We start from the raw sequence: 24,692 nt of genomic DNA, 5'->3' as shown, positions 1-24,692 counted from the left end.
AAAGGCTGCTATCTGAACTAATAGACACAGCATAATGTCTAAATGGATGTGGAAATCCCATGACAAGAATTTCAAGAGAGATAGATGCATTTATTGGAGATGTGTTTACCTGGGAGAGCTGCTTCCAGCTCATATTGGAGAGACTTCCTGACAGACATTATATTAACAAGTACAATCTGAAGCCAGGAATCCTGGAAGGTTTTTGAGTGTTAAATGTAGGCAGTGGGCATTATAAATGTACTTAGCATTGCTTTAGTGACCTTTTTAGCTTTTGGGGAGGGAGAATTATGGTTTGAAAAGGGTGATGATTGTTAGATAAGGCTGTTTTACTGAATGCTCTGTTCCTGGCCATTTACACAGATCCATGCACTCAATGGTGACATAATGTACAGCTAAAGCCAGAGTTAAGCTTCTTATCTAAAGAGGAACAATCTGCATGTTTGCCACAAAAGCCCCCCAATTTCTTGGCTCTCAGCTTACCCTAAATGGATGGTGTGATTTCTCCTTAATGTTTAAATTAGTTCTGTTAAGAAGAGTAATTCATGAAACTACTCTGGTTGCTAAATATTTTATTCTATTCTGCTTCTTCTCTTTCTTCTTCTTAACAGATTGCTCCAGGCTGTTAGGCAATGCTGATCTAGATCCCTCCCCCCAGAAAAATAATTGGAAATCAATGGTGAACAAGAATATTGTATGAAAGAATAAGATCTGCTTTGAAACTTGGAACCAGCCAATAACAGAAGGAATGCCTGTTCCTGCCAAACCTTGCTGGGAGCAGCGGTTGAAGCTCTGTTGAAGCCATGGCAGGGCTGGGAATGCCCTCTGCCCCAGCTTTGGTATGGTGGGAGGAGGTGATTCTGCTAAGGTACATTTCTTCTGAATGAAATAACACAACACGATGGCCAATAACAATGGCACCAAACACTATTTATAGACTGATCAGAAATTGCAACCAAAGTCTCTCAATCTTCTTCACCAGTCGTGGTAGAATAATTCAAAAGTTCAATATATACACAGTCTGTTACCAAATATTGCCGGAACGGAGTTTCTGGATAACCAATCTGTTTCGTTCAATGCTTCATCACCCAGACTTGTAAGAGTTGATATGAGAAGGATGCAATGTCAATTTCTTAACAAGCTGAAATTACAATATACATGCAATGAAACTTGCGTCTGTATAAAATAAAATGCATAATACAATATATACAACTAAGATACATACCCAATCTTACATTCCACAGGTGAAATAATTTGTAGAATGAAATAAAGGATACACATAAGCACCCCCTGGCGACCTCAGATGTACAGTGACATTGACCAAAAAAATGCATCTGAACTATGAGAATTTCACCATTTCCCCCCTCTCACCTTTTATAATTGTCAAATTCAATTTCTTTTCTCATTCGTTGAGTGAATAGTTGAATAAAAGGTAGAACAGGTTTTCAGCGCAGCACTAATTCTACCCAACTTAAAGAAAATCAGTTGGACTATTTTTTTAAGAGGTTCATTAGAAAGCAGAGTCCATAGAAGGCAACTGTCCTACCACTGTCTATCTTTTACTACAGTTTTCAGATACAGAAGGACACCCATAACCTGGGGGCCAAGTCTGCTTCCCTGGTGTGAAGTAATAATTGGTCAAAAAGATTGGCCAGGGCCCCATGGAAACTGACTCTGAGCAATAGAATATTGTCCTGAACCTTCTGTAATGTCAAGGGTCCTGTGCCAGGCTCAGAGGCTGATTGGTAAATCATTTCATATGGAAAATCCTTTGGATGGTTGAGAGTTTGTTTAGAACAAAACAAGACAAAACGTGGTTTTATGAAGTTTCAGGGGTCACCTTGCAAAGTGAGATGATGACTTTCACTGTACTTCGTAGGAGTTGTTGTACAGAGGCAAAAAGTGAAAAGGAGAGAAAGTTCATCTCTGACCTTCTGCTTTCCTTTTAGATACATAAAAATAGATAGATAGTTGCATACATGGTATTTATATACTGGTAAGTTTAGTGGGCTACAGAAATGGATGGCAGAGGAAGCATATAAAGGGTAGGGTGAAAGCTAGTGTTCTTGGTCTGAAATTAAATATTTATCATTGGACTGCACTTTAGTCCAAAGAATCTGAAAATAAATTCATGTCACAAGCCAATTCAAACATTTTTTTTAGAATGGCTGGAAACTGGATTTCTTACATTCCGTATTGGAGTTGCACTATATACAATTGTACCTCTACTTACATTTCTCTCTGGATATGGAATCTTTGGGTTATGGCTATGGCAAACACGGAAGTGTATACATCCGGGTTTTGCCGCACACACATGTGCAGAAGTGCTCGATCGCGCCGTGCGTGCGTGCAGAAGCGTGCCTCTATTTACGTTATTTTTGAATTAAGTTTGTATCTGGAGGGTCCCCTATAGTTGGTAATGTGAATCCTCACAGGTGTTCAACTTGTAGGTCACACAAGGTTAGGGCCACTATAGGTAGAATGATTGTTTATAAGCAGGCATTCCGGAAACCTGTGGAACACAGAGTCCATTAGCAGTTTCCGGTATTCCTAGGCCCTTTTCTGTTCCTTTCAGGAATCACTTCCAGCTTCAGGTGACTTTCTTTCCTTGGAAAGAAATTTCCTTAATGGGACAGGCAGCACACCACAGTGGTATACGGTCACCTGATGCCCACAGGGGTCTTGCAAAACACTGCACACCACAGCTCTTTGAAGGGACTTCCCATGACCCAACAATCAACTAGTTGTTGGGTTCTTAGAAGCCCCTTTCAAAGTGCTGTCTTCCTCAATGCTTTGCACAGGATGATCAGTGGTGTCTGCAAAGCCTTTTCAGCTGAGTGACATTTTTACCTGCCACACACCTGACATCATATAAAATGGCATCAGCAGTAGCACAGTGCCTGGCTGAACTATGGAATTCCTTCCCACAGGAAGAAGTGGTGGTAACTAACTTGGATATTTCAAAAGAGAGAGAATTTGTGTTTTCAATTACCGGTATTATTAGTTAAGGCTATCGGTGGCTACTAGTCACGTTGGCTATGTTCAGTCTCCATGACTGGAGGCAGTATGCTTCCAAATACCAGTTGCTGGAAATTGCTGGAGGGGAAAGCACTCTTGGGCTCATGTCCTGCTTCCGAGCTTCCCATAGGCATCTGGTTAGAAACAGGATTCAGGACTTGATGAGTCATTGGCCTGATCCAGCAGGCTCTTCTCTTCTTGTTATGAGATAGGGATAAAAAAAATTCTCTATCCACTTTCTTCACACCATACACCATCTTATACATCCCCTCTTACTGTATTTCTTTTCTAAACTTAAACGTTCCTTAAGAGTTGCTTCAATCCCTTGGTAATTATTGATTGCCTTTTCTGAACCTTTTTGAGCTCTACAATATTATTATTTTTTAGATGAGTTGACCTCAACCGTGCACAGTACTCCACGATACAGTTACGAAATTATTTACATTAAAAAGTTTGTTCAAAACAAAATGTGTTGCAATGAGTGATTTACAAAGATTTGCCCCTAACCATTAACTTCTAGTAGGATTGGGCGAGAAGCGTTGGGCATTTAAAGGCTAGCCCTAATAAAAGACTTGGGGAAATACCTTCATTCATTGCAGAGCAAAAATGTTTTGTAGAACATTTATAAATGTTTTGTATTTGGAGAACATTTATAAATGTATCTTTTAGCCTTTTCATATTGGACAAATCTACCTCTTCGTTGCTCTTATTTAAAATTCTTTTGTTGTTGTTTAGTCGTTTAGTCGTGTCCGACTCTTCGTGACCCCATGGACCATAGCACGCCAGGCACTCCTGTCTTGCACTAAAATTCTTTTAGTGAACCCTAAAGTTTTGTGTGATTCCAGTTTAACCTTTGTGGCCCATCCTATACTATTTATCAAATTATATTTTTTTCCTCTTTAGCCATTGTCCTATCTATCATACTTGGAGTGCACGCCCTCTGAGCAAGCACTGGGTCATTTTTGTGTTCTCTACAATGCTGAGCACACAGTTGGCATTATAAGAATGTCAGATACTAGCAGTGGTCATAGTAATGTCAAGTAGCGTAAGTATATTCCTGTTCTATTTTTGTTCCTTGACTGACAGACAGCCACAATCTCATACAGTTATGAACACTGAAGTACCCTCGAAAGCTGTGGGGTTTAAGCGGATATAATTTCTCTGTGTTGTGGCCTATGGCTGTATACACACTACACATTTAAAGCATCCCCTCGAAAAAGTATCCTGAGAACTGTAGTTTATTAAAGGTGTAGGGAATTATTGCTTTGTGTGTAGTAAACTAGAGTTCCCATTATTCTTTTTTTTGGGGGGGGAGGGTGTGCCTTAAATGTGCTTTATGGTGAGTATGCAGCCTATGTCTTTTGCAGACACAAAATTTCTGAATATAACATTTTTAGTTAATTATCTCAATGAGTGATAGAATGCCTTCAAGGTATATGTATTTGGAATTATTAATTCTTAGTTAAATGGTTGTGAAAATGATAGTAATGCTTGTTAAATATCATTTTCAGTATACACATTTTTTCTTGTTGTTTGTTCTAAAGCTGCAATCCTGCACACAGTGCACATTTACTTGCAAGAAAGCCCTGTGGAACTCAGTAGGATTTACTTCTGGGTAAACATGCACAGACTCAGGCCCTACAGCTTTCATATTTTTATATTAGGATGAAAAAGAGCAAAATATTTCCACAAAAGCAAAACTTAAAGAGGAATGTTGACTTTCTAGTTAATAAAATATTATTTAGAAGGCTGGTCCAAGATCCTTATTATACAGCTGCAGAATACCTGCCGATTTCATTGTCATGCAAGGTCAGTAAGTCAAACACAGTGGCTGTATTTTAAAAAGGTTGAATAGCTTTATGATCATTGAGACCATTTATAGCTGTGAAAGCTCAAATACAGTTAAATGTGACAAGGTCTCAGGCCGTAGGGCAAATGTATATTGTAAGGCTTTAAAAAGATTTTTGCCCTAGATAGTAGGAGGCTATATATATATATATATATATATATATATATATATATATATATGAAAGGAATTGTAAATATATTTTCAGTAGAGGATTTTTTTCCCCAAGAAAAAGATAAAGAAACATAATATAGCATAAATTTGGACGTTAACAAAGATAAAATAATTAGAGCAAATGCATTGTGTAAATAGGAAACAAAATCTGTCGCACACTGGTTATATCCAAGATGTCTTCCAGTCTATGCTGGTTGTGACCCTGAGGATCATCTAGTCCAACCCCCTGTAATGCAGGAATATGCAGCTGTCCCATATGGGGTTCAAATCTGCAACCTTGGTGTTATCAGTGCCAATTTCTAACCACACATGCTTAAATAACAACCAATCTCTTCCAACTCTCCAATTCTATGATTCTACAACAAAGTCATTGTCATACATATAAATAAAGCAACTTATGGACTAATGATACCTAAGGCATAGACTGGTAGACCCATTTGATATAACCAGTCACCTTTTCGCATCAGCAGCTGGCAATTTAGGGTTGTGTCCAATGAAGCTGTTGTGCTTGTCCACTTAAACAGTGGAACGACCCTTTCCTTTCCTTTCCTTTCATGCCCGTGTACAGGCACATACACTCAGATCTTGGGAGGCGGGTGTCCTCAGCCCTACCAAATAGATGGTGGCTGGGGCAAGAAGAGAAGGAATGGAAGTTCTGTTGCAATAACAGAAGTCATTCTGCAAGCACATTGACTTCACTTGAAACGACCTCCAGTGTTTGCTACCAACAAACACCAGGGCTAGTTCCTGGTATTTATGGATTGCGGATAACATTTCCTATGACAACAGTTTCCAGAAGCATATGTAGCTTTGTTGCACAGCAAGTCTATCTTTGCAGGGAGTCCAGCTAAGGTGCCTTAGGAATCATTGTAAGTATGGCTCTGCCAACAAAGTGGAGCTCCATTTTCAGGCTGGTACCTATAAATGCTTAATGAAATCCCACCTGTGGCAGGGTCCAAAAAGGAGCATGTGGGGGAAGATCTTAGATCCAAGAAATAACAACCCCCCTTGTGTTTCCCAACATTACCCTCAAAAGGGCTGAAAACTATGCCCGCCCTGGAGTTGACATAGTTAATTTCTCTTCTATTGGTGTCAATGGGGATTTTTTTTTAATTCGATGGAAGAAAATAAAGGAAAAAAGTCCCCCCCCCTCCCACTATGCTTGCATAAAAATAGTAGGGCATAAACCTTGGCAGTAGTTCCACCATGGACCCCCCTCCTACACAATTCATAGTATTGTTTTTTGTTGCAGCAATAAAAAATTAAAAAGTCTTGCAGCATCTTAAAAACTAACACATTCATTACGACATATTTTTGTGGATTATAGCCATGCTCAGATGCATTATATTGACTCCTGCACTGCTCCATTGAAAGCAAGCTTGAACAACTTACAACCCACCAAGCTAAATGAAAGATCACCATCCCTCTATAAGTGTGGCCCACCAGAGGCTCAGTCTCTCTCTCTCTCTCTCTCTCTCTCTCTCTCTCTCTCTCTCTCTCTCTCTGTTTATTTATCCATGCCTGGGATTGAATAGAAAAAATACTGTTCTATTTCCACTGTCTCCTTATCTACGATCCAATGCATCTTCCTTCTAGCTACTCCCAGTAGTGACAGACAGCATCTATTGCCCTTTGGGACACTAAAGGAATTCTGGTATAATATCACTTAAATATAAACAGGCCATTTCCTCATTTTAGTTCAGTAAAAATGGGAAAGCAGCAATGCAGCACCATAAACATTGATAATTCTCTAGTTTGACAGATATTGCTGCAGGGATCTATACTTGATCCTGTTTTCTTTATGGTGTTTAATGATCAGGAAGAAATGTTACAAAGCAAGCTAATTAAATTTAAGGATGCTACTTGGGTTGAATGGACTTGTTTACAGTGAGGTGGTCATAGAATTCAGGTGTGGGCTTTGCCAATGCAAGGGCAAGCACCATGCTAGGACACTGTAAGATGTTTATGGACGCATCAAGTGTGCATTTATGTGTTTCTATGTAACAGCAGTTCGAAAGCACGTCAAAGTGCAAGTAGATAAATAGGTACCGCTCCAAGTGGGAAGGTAAACAGCATTTCCGTGTGCTGTTCTGGTTCACCTGAAGCGGCTTTGTCATGCTGGCCACATGACCTGGAAGCTGTATGCCAGCTCCCTCGGCCAATAATGCGAGATGAGCGCCGCAACCCCAGAGTCGGTCACGACTGGACCTAATGATCAGGGGTCCCTTTACCTTTACCTTTATGTAACAGTAGTAGTCTCCAATCCATTGTATGGATTAATCAATGATGGGAAAAGAGAGTATAAATACCGGATGCCAGGGGTAGACAATGTGGTCCCCGCCAGATCTCATGGCCTACAACTCCCATCATTCCTGACCATGCTGGCTGGTTCTGATGGGAGTTGTAGTCCACACCATCTGGATGGGACCACATCTTTATGTGGTCTACCTTTGCTTTATGTAAATTTCCTGGAAAAAGTTCATTTTGATATGGAGGTAAAGAAATTGCTGTATCACCAAGAAGCTGTGAGTCAATGATTTTATGACATTTTCGGGGGGGGGGGTCCTGCATGTATATGGTGATATACCCAGGGTTTCCTAAACTTGGGTCTCCACATGTTTTTGGACTACAATTCCCACCATCCCTGACCACTGGTCCTGCTAGCTAGGGATGATGGGAGTTGTAGTCCAAAAAGAGCTGGAGACCCAATTTTAGGAAATCCAAGTTTGGATTTCCAAATTTTGAGAAATCCATTTCAATACCCTTACACAAGATTTTCCTGCTACAAAGATTTCTGTAGAATGGATCCACCCTGAAGGAAATGGAAAACAATTATATATTTTATTTGAGAAATAAGTTTTAACTCTCTTCTATTTACTGTAGTAATGAATAACTCTTTTCCATGTTGCTTCCTCTCAGAAATGAATCTTCATATTAGTAGACGGAGGCACAGAGGCAGCAGGAGATGGATGTTGATTCTGTGAAATGTTTCACAATGGGTTAGTATGAATGAAAAGACATATAGAGTGACTGCCAGCAGTGTTATGTCTCTGAGAGACAAGGGAAACAGGGCTGCAGATGCCAATAAGGTTTTAGTATTAACCTAGCAACTTCTCTGTGTTAAACCCTTAAGTGTCAGTTTATGTAGGTCATTCTGTAATTGTCAAAAATGTCTTTAGGATGGGGTATAGGCGATTGCTGCCTCTCCTATGCTGGCCTGGCACCCCTACGACACTCTCTCTGACTACATTGATTTCTGTAACTTTGTACAACTAGCAAGAATGACAAGCATTGCAATGTCAACTGTTTTCCCAGCAGTAAGTTGCATGACATTACCGCTAGCAGCATCCTTGTTGCACACAATACTGAACACCATTTCGCTGGCCCTGCTATTGTTCTAGAGTGGAACCAGATTGGGACTTTAAATGGTATATACAATGGGCAGGACCCTCTAGGTGCTGAGCCCTGCCATTGCTGGTTAGGGCTGATGGGAGCCAGAGGCAAATAACAGCTGTAGGATTGCAGACTCCCAAGCCCAGGTATTGGTTTTGACTTCAAATGGTATAAATACATTGCTGCTATCTTTATCTTCAGTTGCTTGGGCTGTGGCTTCCAAGTTAAATCTCCTCAATATATTGCCCAAAAATCTACTGCTGTGCCTACGAATTATTTTAAGATATACCCTTGATTTGGTTCCAGCTGTGCATGGGTAATGGAGAACAGCTTCAGTATGAACAAAAAGACCTAACAGACCAGATGGAAAGTGACTTTGTTGATCAGTGTTCATATGCAGACATGAGTAAGCTTAGATGAGCCAAGATAAGAACGCTCCCAAGGTCTTTGCCATTTTTTTTATTTCTATTTTTATAAAGTTGTTTATCAGATATGTTAAGTATTTAGGTTGGATTTGCATTTCTATTTTCATTTCCCATCGGAAATGACTCTTTTCTTCTGGTTTGATTTTCCTTTCTTTTTAAATCAACAGCATTTAACATTCGTTCCATCTCTTAGTGTTTGTGGCTTCCTTTTCTTGAGGCAATTGTCAGATGCCGGAAAGTCAGACAAAATGAAAAGCAATCATTTGCGAACTGAAGTTGGGTGTTACTTAGTGTGTCAGCGAGGGATGGAGGAGAAATTTGGTTCTATTCACCTGCCATAGCTGCCAAGTTATCCCTTTTTTAAAGGGATTTTCCCTTATGCTGAATAGGCTTCCTCACGAGAAAAGGGAAAACTTGGCAGCTATGTCACATGCTAGTATGAATATGCACTTCCTGAAACAATAAGTGAACTGAAATACAACGATCCCTCATAATGTACACATCTCTGAATTTCTCAATGCAATTCTCCAACCAACAAAAGTGTACAAAGATATAGATAGATGATAGATAGGTGATATATATGTAAAAGGTACATTAAAATGCATCATTTATTTATTGATCTGTTCATAGGATTTCTCAGCATAGCTGCCAAGTTTTCCCTTTTCTCGCGAGGAAGCCTATTCAGCATAAGGGAAAATCCCTTAAAAAAAGGGATAACTTGGCAGCTATGTTTCTCACTGCCCTTCACTGTAAGGTCTGAGGATGGGTTACAGTATTGTAAACATATTAGCATAAATATCGTGTAACAATCCAGTGGTGGAAATTGCTTTCAAAATGTTTACAAAATGACATATTAGACAAAATAGCAAATGAAAATGTGGTTGTTCTTGTAATTAGGGTTGCCAGACTCAACAGAGGACAGGACTTCTGTGCCTTTAATTGCCCTGCTCTCTTTTGAGTCTGGAAACCTTAAAGAGAAACCAGCAGACCCTTTGTTTAATTTCCAAGCAAAGGGTCTGCTGGTTCCTCTTTAAGGTTTACAGACTCCAAAGAGAGCAGGGCAATTAAAGGCACAGAAGTCCTGTCCTCCATTGAGTCTGGCAACCCTACTTGTAATGAGGAGGACTTCAGCAAAACTGGGGCGCAACCTAATCTTTCCTCCACATGCAAAACAGAATTTATGACATGGGGCCTTCCTGTCTCACCCTTAACTCTGCATCTCCCTGAGCACTCCTAAAGTATGTTATTGTGTGTTGGGAATATAGTGGGATATGATCAGCTGGTGTCCCTTACAGGTGGAAGACAGGAAGACAATAGGTGGAGCCAGAGCCAATGTGAAGCTGAGCCTACTAATTCTAGTTTTGTTCCTAGCCAATTCCCTGATGAGTTCTACAGGGGCAACACTGAGATGAAGAAGGAAGACACTGACAGTCAAAGCCACCCTCTGGACTCGTAAGTAAGAAAGTAGGAAGGTGGGACCTGCTGGTGACAAACTGATGCTGGTGGTGCTCTGATCATCCTCAACAGGATATGAAGCTGGGGGATTGTAGTGCAGACAGAAGAAGAGTTGCTAAAAACCACTTCTTTCCCTTACATGAGTTGTGCAGCAACCTAAGAGGCAAGTCATCCTACTGACAATGTACTGTTGAGAGACTCTGGAAAACAGCCATAAAAAAAGACATGTTTCCAGAACATTTCAGCATTTGCACTCTCATATCATCACTTTCTTATCACAAGGGATTTTGTGATACCACAACCAGTTAAAGAAATTGCTTAAAGAAAGAATCTGCTTATTCCATATGACTTTCGGGATATATTACATTAAGCAAGGACTGTGTGGTTGCATAGTCTTCATTCATTCTTTCCCTCCATTCTGTGAATACTTAAGCAGGCATGTTGACCTTTGCATGAGTAAAGTTAAGCCCCCATGCAGTCATTCTGAAAACTAAAAGCTAATTAGCAGTTTCTTCGTGCAACAAAAGTTAGTTCAGTTTGTTATTTTTTATTTTTTTTAGACGAGCACTGTTAGCTGTCAAAATCAACTAGGTTATTAGCATTGGAATCAGAAACACTTGTGATAAGAAAGAAAGATGGTAAATTAAACATTCATATTTTATCTCAGTTTCTGAAATATATGTTCTTAAGTCTACTTTGAAGTACGTGATTAAATTCTCTGAAGCCTTTTTATCTCCTCTTGATTGCTAAAATTCCTATCAGTGCCAAAATGCATTGCTGGTACTATATATAATCAAACTTGTTTCTTTATCTTCAAAAGTAAGATCTAACTTGTTATGAATAAACATAAACAGTGCGCCTGTTTCTCGTTCATTAAATATAAGTTTTAATAGAAGAATGGGGCATGCTCAGCAATGGCAGATGGTTTTGTATTCAGTCTTCCAAAGTAGACTGGATGCCTCTGGGTATGGTCCAATTTCTCAATATCACAGGTCTTTCATGGATAGACTGGTGCCCACATTATAACATTCATTCATGTATGTTCAAACAGCTGACAGGGGTGTATTTTGTTCTCCCCCCTTCCCATTTTATCATCACAACAGCCCTATAAAGTAGGCCAGTTTTCATAGAGTTTTTTTTAAAAAAGAAACCTATGTACAGCTGCTGTAGCACTATTAAATTTGGTTTCATTCTTGATTTATTAATCTTTTTAATTTTATTATTAGAATACAATTTATATAGACACTATTTCTGTAGTAACATAGCATTGGGATAGGGGTGGTAATGTTGTTGGGGTTACAGGTAGGTAGCCGTGTTGGTCTGCCACAGTCGAAACAAAAATAAAAAATTCCTTCCAGTAGCACCTTGTTGTTGTTGTTGTTTAGTTGTGTCCGACTCTTCGTGACCCCATGGACCATAGCACGCCAGGCACTCCTGTCTTCCACTGCCTCCCGCAGTTTGGTCAAACTCATGTTCGTAGCTTCAAGAACACTGTCCAACCATCTCGTCCTCTGTTGTCCCCTTCTCCTTGTGCCCTCCATCTTTCCCAACATCAGGGTCTTTTCCAGGGAGTCTTCTCTTCTCATAAGGTGGCCAAAGTATTGGAGCCTCAGCTTCAGGATCTGTCCTAAGTAGCACCTTAGAAACCAACTAAGTTTGTTATTGGTATGAGCTTTTGTGTGCATGCACACTTCTTCAGATTGGGCTCCAATATTTTGGGAGGGGAACAGGCTTTTGTCCCTTGTTGCAAAATTTGTGGATCTTCACTGATTCTGCCTTGTCAGAAAATTTACAAAGGTTCCTAGATCGGAACCACATTTTCCTCACAAGAATCATGTTTTGGGATCAAGGCAGACAGCCAATGTCTGTGTATAATATGGAGAGCACACCAGCCCATTGGCATTTCCTTGTCTCTATGTGTGAATAACTGTCAGCCTGAAGTGTCTGAAAATGGGCAGAGAAATTAAAATCTGGGTGGGGGAGGGGGATATAGCCCTATACAAAAAAGAAAGAAATTGAAAAATAAAGTAACAGTAATAACAAAGCATAATAATTTACAATTACAGGCCTATCAATGTAATTTACAGAGTTGCCATGAGATAGTATTCGGAAGAGTCTGCCAAAAGAATGGCAATTTGCATGTAATTGCCTGTAATGTGTCTCCTTTTCCTTTACTGAGTTTTTTTGTATTTCACATGTTACTGGGATTCAATTTGCCGTCTGTTTGCTTTGCTTGTCTTATATAATACTGTGTTGCTCAGATATGAAAATGGAATTTTCATATTCATGTTGTCTGCTCTAAGGCATCAATGTAAGAACAAACCTCTACTCTGGTTTCTCAATGTACTGTACAGTAAAAACCCAAATTAAATAAAGAATGGGACAATTAGCTTACATTGAAAATGTTGTATTTTCAGCTTGGTCTGTTTGAAAGTATATCCCAATATGAATATTTTGCTATGAAACAGAGGATAGGAACTATGACTGGGTAGTAATACATGTATTGCTGATGAAGTAGTTTTACATGGTTATTTTACATGGTAATTTTTGTATTCATGAAATGTCCTGTATTCAAATGATTACTGAGGCGGTGTAGGAAAACAGGTTCCAAGGCCACCAGCAATATAAACTTCAGTTATTCACAATGCTAACAAAGTTGAGGAGGGCTCCCCAAAATATTATGTACACAATCACCCTTGGAAAGAGGGGCCCAGTTTTCGAGTTAATCTCTGCCAGCCCTCTTTGTCAATTCTCCTTCTCAAGCAAAACACTGGCAATATCTTACATTTTCAGTAACAGGTGGTGAGGAAACACTACAGCTTGGGTACTAATTTCCATGTACAGAATTCCACTCAGGGCCATCTTAAGCATATCCAGCGCTGTGGTGCAAAGATCCCTCCGGCACGCCCCCCCCCCCATTCCCAGAGTTGTTGACCTTTTTTTAGGGAGCTGACACCACGCTTACGCATTATCTCTAACAAAAGCCCTTAGAACAAAATAAAATGAAAAGGCAGAAGAAAATCTAATGAGGTCCTCAATTCCAAAGCAAGACTCATTCAAGACTCAGCAGTTCTTGTAATTCATCCTCATGATTCAAATCACCACATATCAAAAAGTTAAAGCAATCACCATTTTGTTGTTCTTTAAATAAATGGATAAAGACACAGAGAATGAAGTTCCTGGCCAATTTGTGTTTAAGTACAATGCTGATGTTTTCAAATATTGTGGGGGGTGGAGTAGGGGTGGGTGTAAAGCACTGACATCCTGATCCTAAAAAGGACCCAAAACTTGGGTCACAAAGGCTGCAGCCCTAATTGCACTTACCTGAGAGTAAGCCCTGCTGAATCTAATAAGACCTTAAAACCTGTCCCCGTCTTTAAAGGGCTTTTGTTGTGTGGCAATGTCCCTCCTTCCCACAGAATCAAGACTCGTGACACAGTGATTAAGATTTAAATTGGGTGGTTAAGGCCACAACTTTATTAATTAAGCATGTTGAGCGGAATTGGCTTAGGCGTTGGAACCTAACAGACTATATCCGACTCCAACCCGTGTGTTGGAGTCCTTGAGAAGTTAACCACCAGAAAGGAGCCCCGCGATGTAGATCTACTAGAGCTCCTCCTGTGGCCACCGAAGGGGCGTGCCCTACGGCCCAGGCAACTCCCGGCTCAGGACCAGGCGACGCCCCCGGAATCCTTTAACGGAATTACTTCTCCAAATTTGGGCAGCTGGTGACGTAACCTGCCCCTCCTCCATCTATTGTTATGCAAATTTCCAACGCCTAACCGCCTAACCTAAGTTGTGACGACATGCTACGGGGTAGGCGAAAAACCCATCATGGCTAGCCCAGTATGGGAAAAGTCCTACCCGGCCCGCTGACTAACCAGGCAACCGACTCCCGTCCATAGCAGCGTCCCCTTATCTCTTTTTAAGGGGTGGGTGGGCGGGTGAACCGTTCGCTCCGGCGAACAAGGGGGAAAGAGGTCGGCTTCCCGCCTGCGGGGAGCTTTGAATCGTGTGGCTCCGCCCCGACCGTTCTCATTGGCCGGTCAGGGATGACGCAGGCGGGAAGCTACCATCGCGTAGGGGCTGAACTCGCAGCCCCTACGCGGTGGTGCAGTCGGTCTGCCCACAACGCCACTTCCGTCGCAGGCGCGGAAGTGGCTTTGTGTGGCAATGTCCCTCCTTCCCACAGAATCAAGACTCGTGACACAGTGATTAAGATTTAAATTGGGTGGTTAAGGCCACAACTTTATTAATTAAGCATGTTGAGCGGAATTGGCTTAGGCGTTGGAACCTAACAGACTATATCCGACTCCAACCCGTGTGTTGGAGTCCTTGAGAAGTTAACCACCAGAAAGGAGCCCCGCGATGTAGATCTACTAGAGCTCCTCCTGTGGCCACCGAAGGGGCGTGCCCTACGGCCCAGGCAACTCCCGGCTCAGGACCAGGCGACGCCCCCGGAATCCTTTAACGGAATTACTTCTCCAAATTTGGGCAGCTGGTGACGTAACCTGCCCCTCCTCCATCTATTGTTATGCAAATTTCCAACGCCTAACCGCCACTCGAGCCCCCCCCGGGCTCGCCGCCAATCCGCTAGCATGCCTTATGAAATAATTTGAAGATTAATTAGATTGCCTAGGGACATCTTATGTTGTTTAGGGGCCGTGAACCTCATCTCTTATTCACCTAATTAGATTCTTTAACACATAACCAATCTCTGATTCCCATTATTACGTTCTCAAGCCAAACATCATTCCCCCTGGGTGACAGATGAACGCCGTCGTCACGATAAAGGGCTGCTTCGCACTGTTTCAAACTTGGATGCGAAACGGCTCGTCCATTCAAAGACAGGACTCTGCGGATCACAAAGGAATTCAGGAGCCGTCGAGCTCTGTTCAGGGCGATTGGGCAACGTCCATCGCGCCAACTGCGCCTCTCCAGCAAGGAGGACCAAAGCAGTGTCATCCTCGGGCAGGTGTCCATGAGGGTATCAAAATCTCTGAATATTTGCAATTTCAAGTCCACAGCGTTGCGATAGGCAAGGTCATTCTCTCCGAGCTGGACCACAAGTAGGTCAGGGTAGCCGAGCGAAGCAGCCCGATTTTGTATGGCCGGCAGCAACTCGTCCCACACCATGCCTCGCCTCGTGATCCAAGAAACTTGAACGAATTCTGGGAGGCCCAGCCCGCTCCCCAGGCCCACCTCGATGGCCCTTTCCCGGGCCCAATGGACTATGCTATGCCCGGCTATCCAAATCCGCACGTACTGAGAACCTGAAATTAAAGAATGAAAACCGGGGATCAGACAGGCCACCGTGCCGATGCTACCTACGAATATACCTTTTGTACGCGTCCGATTTCCACCTCCCCAAATCCTGAATTCTCTCGGACGAAAGGCCCAAATGCATGGCTGACGTGGCTGCACCAATCCTGAAAGAGTGAGCAGAGAATTCAGCGGGATTATAGCCGCAGGAGGCGATGGCCTTGCGCAGAACCCTGGTAAATTGGTGGCGGGTGAGCCTGGCACCGTCCTGGTGGATAAGCAATGGGCCCAGGCCGGTGGGCCGGAGATAAAGAAACCGTCTGGTATCTTTTACCGGACATGGACCTGGGGTACCTGTTGCAGGGAGCTTGATAGTCGCGCCCCTTCCTCTCTGGTCGGTTTTGGAACACCGTATGAGCACCTGCATTTGGGAGTCAGCTAGTGACACATCCTGCATCAGTATGCCGCGTGTGATGCCCTGGGGGGAGTCCTCACATACTACCTCGCCCACTCTGAGCGCACCAAAGTATGCTATAGAAAAGGCTGCAGAGAATAGGCGCGCCTCAAATTTGGACCAACAGAGGGACCTCAACTGCCTGTGCACCTGAGCCAACATATCAAAGGTAATGGGTCGCCTAGTATCGCTGGCAGGCGGCTGGAGCCTGCGCCAGCCCTCCATAGCTCTTCGCAAATGGAAATTGTCACACGGGTCGGTAAAATACAGTGATTTGGAAAAGAACGTGATGGCCGCTGTGTGAATGTTGAGAGTCTTTGGCGCGCGCCCCAGGTCCCTCAAATGCACTACATACTGCATGACCTCCTCCTGGGTAGGTGGGCCCAGAAGGGAAGCAGTGGTCCTTCTCTGCCTGAACTTAGAGAAGTCTGACCAAGCCCGTTTATACGAGCTCAGTGTGGAAGGGGCAACCGAAGCAAATACTCCCTTCAGGATTTCTCGCTCCCAAGGTTCCACAGATGTTCCGGGAACGGCTCCGGCAACTGGCTTGCCTCCGGCGCCAACGATCGGAAGCGATCCATCTGGAAGCGAGACAAAGCATCTGCGATGTTATTATTGACCCCCGGCACAAATTTGGCGGAAAAATGCATATTCAACTGCAAACTGAGTAACACGAAGTGGCGTAGGAGGGAGGACACCCTCGTCGACCGCGTGGATTGCCGAGAAAGGACGCTGACCACCGCTTGGTTGTCAGTTCTGAAGCAGACCCGACGATTCCTGAATTCTTCGGACCATAAGTGAACGGCTACTACTATAGGAAAAAATTCTAAGAATGTTAAGTCGCGTGTGATGTCTGTACCTTGCCACCTGGCCGGCCAGGGCTGCGAGCACCATTTACCTCTGAAGTAAACCCCGAAACCTAACCCGCCTGCCGCGTCAGATTGCACCTGGAAATCAGCCCGCAGCAACATGGTGTCCTGCCACAATGACACCCCGTTGTAGTTCTCAAGAAAGACTAGCCAGGCTTCAAGGTCGGCCTTGACCCCGCGGGGGAGACGCCTCCTATGAAAAGGTTTTGTTAGGCCAACCGTGAGCCTGGCTAAGCGCCGGCAGAATGGGCGACCAGGTGAAATAACCCTGCAGGCAAAGTTGAGGTGTCCTAAAAGTGATTGCATTTGTCTAAGGGTAAGCTTTTTAAGGGGGATGAGTTGTCTAATGGTCTCTTTGAGGGCAAGTAGCTTTTCCGCAGGCAGGCGTGAAGTTTGCGCAACCGTGTCCAATTCTATGCCTAAGTATGTAAGGCGTGAGACGGGCCCTTCGGTTTTTTCCCCAGCCAATGGTACCCCTAATTCGTCTGCAAGGGCTGAGAAGGCGCGCATAAGGCCTACACACTCAGAACTGTGAGCCCTAGCCACGAAGAGAAAGTCATCCAAGTAATGCGAGACCCCTGGAAGACCTGTTCTAAAGCGCAGGGCCCAGTCCAGGAATGTGCTAAAAGTCTCAAACGCGGCGCATGCCACGGAACAACCCATCGGCATGGCCTTGTCGATGAAATATGCCTCATTGAATCTGAAACCTAGCCACTTGTAGTCCTGAGGGTGCACTGGGAGTAGGCGAAATGCTGATTCAATGTCACATTTTGCCATTAATGCCCCTTTACCAAATTGCCTTACTAACTTCACCGCCTGATCGAAGGAGGCATATTTCACCGTGCACAGCTCCTGGGGTATTCCGTCATTGACCGACCTGCCTATCGGGTGGGAGAGATTGTGAATGAGCCTAAATTCCCCGGGTGCCTTCTTAGGGACTATACCCAACGGGGAGATGTGGAGATCAGGTATCGGTGGCGACGCAAACGGGCCAGCCACCCGCCCTGCTGAGATTTCTTTGTTAATTTTCTTAATGGCTATGTCTGGTCTTTCCCTAATAGATTTTTGATTGGGGGGTTCGCCTGTACTAGGTGGGATACGCACGGGAATTCGAAAACCGGTTAAAAACCCTTCCCAAAGGTATTTAGCTGCGTCTTTATTGGGGTAACAGTCAAGCAATAATTTCAGAGGGTGAAGCTTTATAGGGGAGTGGGCCAAGGCAAGTGATCTGTTAATATTTATTAGTCCCTGCAATTCCTCCTTGGGGGGCGCCTGAGGTATTTCTGGGACCCTGGTGGGAGTTGCCTCTGCCGCCCCGAAAGGACTGCCTCCCTTTAAAGCACGAAACTCCCGGGTGCTGACCCAAACACTTCTCGCATTCGTGGGTGTACTTACAATTGGGTCGCTGACAAAGGCCCTTATTATATTCCCAGCAAACCCTGCGTCGCGGGTCCCTCTTGGGTTCAAACCTGGCAGACCTAGGTGGATCTGTCTGCTTCCTCTCTACATATGGGACCACGTGATTGCTCCAAAAATGCTGGTGGCGCTGGTCCCACCTGGTTTTTGGGTTTTGTGAAGCATTCCTACGGAAATCTTCATCGTAATTGAGGGCAGCCGCCTCCCCCGCCATCCTATAGGCCATCCTAACATCGGCTATGTAGGCCATCAAGTGCATTGCCCTCTTTGGGTAAGCGGCTGTTATTACCGCAATCCATATATGCATACCGTCCAGCCAATTTTCAAATGTGCGGTCCGCGCGTGGTGTCCTATGTCTGCGCCTGCCGTACTCCTTCCTCTTTTCACCCTTACCCAGCGTATGGGACAATGGTAGGAGGGTGAAAATATCTATAAAATCACCATTCAAAAATTTTTCCCTAGTTTTATTTGATAAATGGGATCCCAGAATAATATCTGTGTCAGAATTGGTAGAATACTTTGAGTCTGGTATCAAGGCCCCATCCCTCCATTCCAACGTCCCCTTAAAACCCTTGCGATGGGTACTGGCTCTCCTCTTATGCACCCACAAAGGAAGACCCATCTGATCTTCCGCAATCCCCCAATAATCTTCCATTGGGATCTCCCCATCCGAGTCGGACGACGTACCTGAGTCATAGGAGTCATCATCCCTACTCCTCTTACGCTTGTCGGTTTTCTTCTTTGCCTTCCCGCTCCGATGACGCTCTTCTTCGTCCCGCGACGCCGCTTCCCCACTTTTTGCCGGCCTGGAGGTGTCGTCGTCCCCTGATGTGTCTGAACCCCCAGCTTCCCGGTGCACCGCTGGTTGCGCGGGCTGGGCCCCTTGGAGACCTGCAATAGACTGTGTGGACGGCCCGGGCAAGGCTGCCGACTGAGCCCCGGCCCCCAGACTTTGGGAGTTGAGGGCATTAGAGCGCGCCTTCTGCCCCCGTGTCCGCGGGGCCTGGCTCGCCCCGATTCCCTGCCCAGAGCTAGGGCTGGAAAATAAGGAGGCGGAGGTGCCCGACGACCCGCCCTCCGAAAAACAAGTGTCCAGGATGCAATCCTGCGATTCGAGAGGCTCCTCCTGCGACCCACAAGGACCATCTAGTGTGTCCTCAGCCGTGGGAGCCAGAGACTTAGCAATGGCCGCCAGCTGTTTGCAAACATCCAGCTGGGTTTTCTGAAGCGTTGAGACCACACGTGCCAAGGCCTCAGTCTTGTCCTGTGACGCAGGGCTCTTGGAAGGGGCCGTACCACGTGCACGCTTAGGAGCCATCGTCAGAATGCTGCTATGCCTAGTTATGTATTCGAATTATTACCTGCACTGGGTTATTATTCACTGTATTACTATTAGTATTATTATTTTTATTATTATTTGTAATTTTACTTATTTATTTATTATTATTCCTTTTTTATTATTACCTTATATATATTATTAATTATGTATTTATGTTTTATTCTATTTTATTTTATTTATTTATAACTAAAATTGTAGATAGCTCAGAAGCGCAATTATAACAGCTGCCCCCCACCACTGCTATGCCTCACCACAGGGGGACAAATAAGCTATTTATATAACCAGAAAGTCAAAAACCAAGGTAACTCCGCTCTGCCAAGCTTTCGGCCCTCAGCTGAACAGATCACTATAATATTCCCACACTCAGCTAATGCTTGGTAGGGGGTTGGACTGGATGGCCCTCGTGGTCTACTCCAACTCTATGATTCTACGCTTCTATGGCTCTAATTAGCTGATCCTAGGGCCACTGGCCAGCACCCAGCTAGCGCTTGGCGTGGGGTTGGACTGGATGGCCCTTGCGGTATCCTCCAACTCTATGTCTCTATGACTCTATGATTATAGTTAGTTGTTCTCAGATATCCACTGGCAAAAGGCGCTGGCCGCAAGATGCAACAGGTTACCAATCAACTCTAAATGCTCCCTATAAATCGTTAACCAGCTTATTATCTCTTGAACATTAATTCCTCTATGATCAACTCAATTGTTTACTATGAATATTAATAATAAAGCCCAGTTATTAATAAAGTCCAGCCAGCCGATTGGTGCACGAGCTCACCAAATTGCACTAGTTCGCCTAAAGCCACAGAGCTATATGGCCGTAAATATAGGCAGGCAACACAAGTGGCCACACTCAAGATGGCCGCTGAAGAAGGGACTGGGTTTACCCACACCTAAGATGGCTGCTGAAGAGGAGACAGGGTTTGCCCACCTAAAATGGCCGCCGGAAAGGTTTTTTGGCCACACCCAAAATGGCCGCCGGCAGGAGTACTACACGTGGCCACACTCAAGATGGCGGCTGAAGAAGGGACAAGGCTTGCCCACAACAAAAATGGCTGCCGGACAGGGCACACGGCAGCAAAACAACAAGCGCGGATAACTAAGCAGAACCCAAGCCAAGCAACATCAACAGGGTACACGTGACAGGCAAAACAGCAAGCCCAGATAACAAGCCACAACCCTAGCAATATAATGACGACCCGAAACAGGACACCCTCCTCCCGATTCAAAGGGGATAAGGCAAGGAACCTCCAAGATTTTTGAGGGGGGGGGGGCCCAAGTTCACTCACCCAGCTTCACCGCGACGTATATATATAGGTCCGAAGGCACAAAGGGTGGGGAGAGTTGGGGCAGCCGCCTCCACTCTTAGCCTAGACCCCACCTAGTGAGCTTGATAGCACGACCGAGCAAAATGAGCAGGGCTCCGCGGTGGATGGGGTCCTCCGGTCGCCCCGGTGCTCCCACGGTGGCTAAACTGTTCTCCGAAGCTGCCGCTGGTGAACCGACAAAGAACGATCTGTTGATCGATGGAAGGGAACTTGTGCCCTCAGCGCTGCTCCGCGATGTTCTCCGCACTGTTTCCCGAGCCTGCGGGTCGCTGGCCGCTTCTCCGCACCGGGAAGTGAAGCAGTGGAGACAGCTGATGGGCGGCTTCGCTCATAAAGCAGACGAAAACAGCGAGGCACGGCAGTAAAAAATTAAACCGCCACGAGGCTGGCTGAGAACAAGCTAGCTGTAACACGATGCACCAAGGAAAACGAAGAAAAAACAACAGCAGCAGCGCAGCGCTGAACCGTTCGCTCCGGCGAACAAGGGGGAAAGAGGTCGGCTTCCCGCCTGCGGGGAGCTTTGAATCGTGTGGCTCCGCCCCGACCGTTCTCATTGGCCGGTCAGGGATGACGCAGGCGGGAAGCTACCATCGCGTAGGGGCTGAACTCGCAGCCCCTACGCGGTGGTGCAGTCGGTCTGCCCACAACGCCACTTCCGTCGCAGGCGCGGAAGTGGCTTTGGTGTTTGTTTGTTTTTAACCACTAACTGCATGGAGAGCATGCTCTCGAGTCCATCCTTACCTCCAAACTGAGTCCTAATGGTAGTGTGCCCCCCCCTCAGATTTCCCCTCCTACTGCCCCAAATCTGAATGAATCTCTCCACCTTTTTCCTCAACGGAAGGGGTAGGAGGCAACGTTCTTGACGGCCCTTCCCCTTCCCGTCCTCCTCACCCCTGTGCTGGGCAGCTCAAGGCTCGCTTGCCACAAGGGCTTCCTCAGCATTCCCGCTACTGCTGCGGGGTGGGCAGGAGGGAGAAGGGCGCCACATAGCTTTCTGTGCCACCGCTGCCTCCTCTCCCAGGCAGGAAGCGAGAGAACGTGGCTGACCTTAGGGAGAGCCGTCATCGCCGCCCAGTGTGCCCTCGTGGCTGTTCCCGGCCAGTCCTGGACTCCCACTGCTGGGTGCCCCAATAGGCGGGCTCAGTGGCACAGGGCGCCACTAACCCTAATGGGTATGACGGCCCTGATTCCACTAACAAAAAGGGTCTTTCTCACATCTCCCTTTCTGCCACCTTTCTCACCACTCTACCAAATATGGTGTTGAGGGTTGGGGGTACCCTCTGTGACATTATCCAACATTCCTTGGTAAGCAATGTCACTGAAGACATACTGGTTAGATAGTCCTTTAAAAATAAATAAAGGCCTATACACTTGTAATTGTGGGCAAACGCAAAACAGTCTAGTAGGGTACAGATTAGCTACTGTCCCTGTACAATGTATGAACACACAATCCTGGGCAAGCAATGTTCAAATACCCAACTTCTCAAATAAATATCTGAGTTCCATGTATGACCATTCTAAACAACAAACAAACAAAAGCATGTGGATATGAGCAGCTTGAACAGGTCCAACCACACACTGTCCATTTAAGATGTTGATAACTGCCTCTGAATGAGAAGATTTATCACTGACATATAAAACTCACTGATATATATCACTCAGCTATATAAAACTCTAGTGAGTAAAATACAATGCTTAGCTCTTTCATCAAGGTCTCACCTTTACTTAATTTTCTTTTTTCTTAGTCTATGGGGTGGTGGATAGGGTGGGACAGAATCCTGGACCCGTAGAATTTTATGATGATTAAATATTACTTTCATAATAGTAGGTGGCTCCATCTATTAATTCTTTAATCTATCTTTTTTGTACACTCAGTAAGAAAGCAACATAATTCAAAGACAGAGCTATGTGTGTGGTAAAAGTAATATATGGCGCTTCATTTCAGGTGGTATATATAACATATTCTATGGCACTGTAATGGAATGTATTTAATTTTCATTCATCTTCCTTGACATTTTAAGAGTCCTGAGGACACATGGTTTAAACACCTTTTCTGCACCCACAACTACAGATGAGATTGTGTAACCCATGTGACCACATTGCCTATGACATCATCAGAAGCTTCTATGTATCCCTGACCCTTCCTCAAATGAGCTTCTGCACAGATGCTGATCAGACAGTTGTGCAACAAGTCTTAAAATATAGAAAGTTCCCTGTATTTATGTACTGTACAGGCTTGCTCAAGTAACTTTGCCTATCTTTTGATAAAAGATAGCTAACATAATTTCTACTCTTATGTCCAAGGAACACTGCTGCAAATGAGAGCATGTGGGGGTAGGCGGTAGTAGGAATGGCTGGATCTATTTCTGGTTTGTGCTAATATACATGTGTTCATTCATAAATCCATTCCATCCCATTTCCTCATTAAATATGCCATTTGGAATAGTTCTGGACAAATGTGATTTGTAAATTTATTTTAAAAAGCATATTTGATAAGAAAATGTTTTTTGAAAAAAATATACGTTTCAAATATATGTACGCATTGTTAAATATATTTTATTTTTAAAAAATGCATAGAATCATAGAATTGTAGAGTTAGAAGGGTCCCTGAGGTTCATCTAATCCAAAACCCTGCAATGCAGAAATAAATTGGACAACAGATAGCTCATTTGGTTGAACATGAGACTCTTAATCTCAGGGTCATGGGTTTGAGCCCCACATGGCACAAAATATTTCTGCATTTCAGGGACTTGCACTAGATGACCCTCATGACCCTTCCAAATCTATACTTCTTTGATTTTATGAATGGGTGCACTGTTACTAATAGAATCCTTGCCAACTTCCTGGACCATGGACTATTAGTAGAGCAGATGTCATGTTTTAATGCATTTTTGATCTGAGAACTGCATTGCAAATATTGTAGAAGTGTGAAATTCAAAGGAAAATTAAGTTCTGGTCCATGCAGTCTATGAAGTGCAGATCAGGCCAGTTCACACTAAAATTCACAGCAATTGAATTCCCCAAGCATCTCTAACTTATAATACTGGAATTGGTAGAGCAATAAGAAGCAATTGATTTCTATCAAGAGGTTCAGTGTCATATAGTGGCTAAAGTTGGGTTTTGATGTGGGAATTTAAGACTAATTCTTAAGCCATGAAATTCACTGGTGGCGTTGAGGAAGTCAGCATGTCTCAATCTAATTTTCTTCTCAGGATCGTTGTGATGATAAAAATAAGATGGGATAGCTCCTAAGACAATGGGACAAATCCAAATGCAACATAAACAAAATGCCACAATGAATGGGGCAGCCACCATGGAATTGTATTTAGCACGTTGGTGTCTTCATGTGTGAATCTGTCCACTACTGCTAGGCAACGAGATTGAACAATGCACCTGGAATCAACTTTTGCAAACTTTGCAAGCTAGTGCTACGCTGAAATCTATGCTTCAATTTCTCAAGCCAAGGGGGGTGGGGGAGGAAAAAATCCCCCTGTAAAAGCTACATCTGTTTTTCTGCTTTATTTACAGGGCATTTTAGGATGTCTTCAGAGGCAGGCTGAATTCAACTAGCATTGTCGGAGAATGCAAAGAGAGAGAGGAATGGAAATTTTCAATGTTTGCTTGTTTGCCCCATGCCCAGAACAGAAGTTAATCCAGAGAATATGATGTATATTCACTGTTGTTGGTGTTTTCAGTCTGCATATGAAGCATAATTGATG

This window comes from Zootoca vivipara, chromosome 9, assembly GCF_963506605.1.
Source record: "Zootoca vivipara chromosome 9, rZooViv1.1, whole genome shotgun sequence".
Lineage (NCBI taxonomy): Eukaryota > Metazoa > Chordata > Lepidosauria > Squamata > Lacertidae > Zootoca > Zootoca vivipara.
The sequence above is the reverse complement of the archived record's forward strand: the minus strand, read 5'-3'. Positions refer to the sequence as shown.